At 48.2% G+C, this 672-nt stretch overlaps 1 protein-coding gene across 1 annotated transcript in view; it reads right to left on the reverse strand.

Annotated features, from left to right (window-relative positions):
• Positions 1-342: 342 nt before the first annotated feature.
• The window catches only part of fem1a (fem-1 homolog a), a 2,726-nt gene continuing 2,396 nt past the window's right edge, over positions 343-672 (reverse strand). Inside the window, exon 1 of the mRNA XM_056446923.1 lies at positions 343-672. This exon is cut by the window's right edge and continues 2,396 nt beyond it. The gene's annotated coding sequence lies outside the window, so the exon portion shown is untranslated.

Below are 672 nucleotides of genomic sequence, written 5' to 3' on the forward strand. Positions count from 1 at the left end.
TGTGTGTGTGTGTGTGTGTGTGTGTGTGTGTGTGTGTGTGTGTGTGTTTCACTGGAGAATAAATACTAGAGATTCAGCATAGAGATCAAATGAAGCAGCACAGTAATCCTCCACATCCTCCATTTCAGAGAGAACAGCAAACACTGCCGTCTACACACAAGTGCAGAGTGGAGGAGCAGTAATGCTCACTTCAGAGTGAACGAACCCTTAAAATGAGTGCTCATCTGCACACACACACACGCAGACACACGCACACACACAGACAGACACACACACACAGACACACGCACACACACACACGCACGCACACACACACACACTAACGCACACAGGCAGGCAGGCGGTGGGACACGTGAGCTTTATTCAGCATCTCCACACAGGTTTCTGTACTGTAGTAAACAATCTTAAATTACCCAACCCCTCTGTAGTTTCTGGGTTAAACCAAGTGTTAAACATGTTCAAAGTGCTTCGTCTGCTGCGTTTACAGAGAAATAACCCAGCTGGAGAAATAACCCAACTCAGACACAGGAGAAATAAACTGAAAGGCAATCAGAAGACGACCGCGCTGCATCTCACACAACCCAGCCGCAGCAGAGCACAGTAGAGCAGCAGGGTTGCCAGATCTGCACCTCCATATTACACTGCATAGATTAATCAGGGGGACGGCGGACA

This window comes from Danio aesculapii, chromosome 2 (assembly GCF_903798145.1).
Source record: "Danio aesculapii chromosome 2, fDanAes4.1, whole genome shotgun sequence".
Classification (NCBI taxonomy): domain Eukaryota; kingdom Metazoa; phylum Chordata; class Actinopteri; order Cypriniformes; family Danionidae; genus Danio; species Danio aesculapii.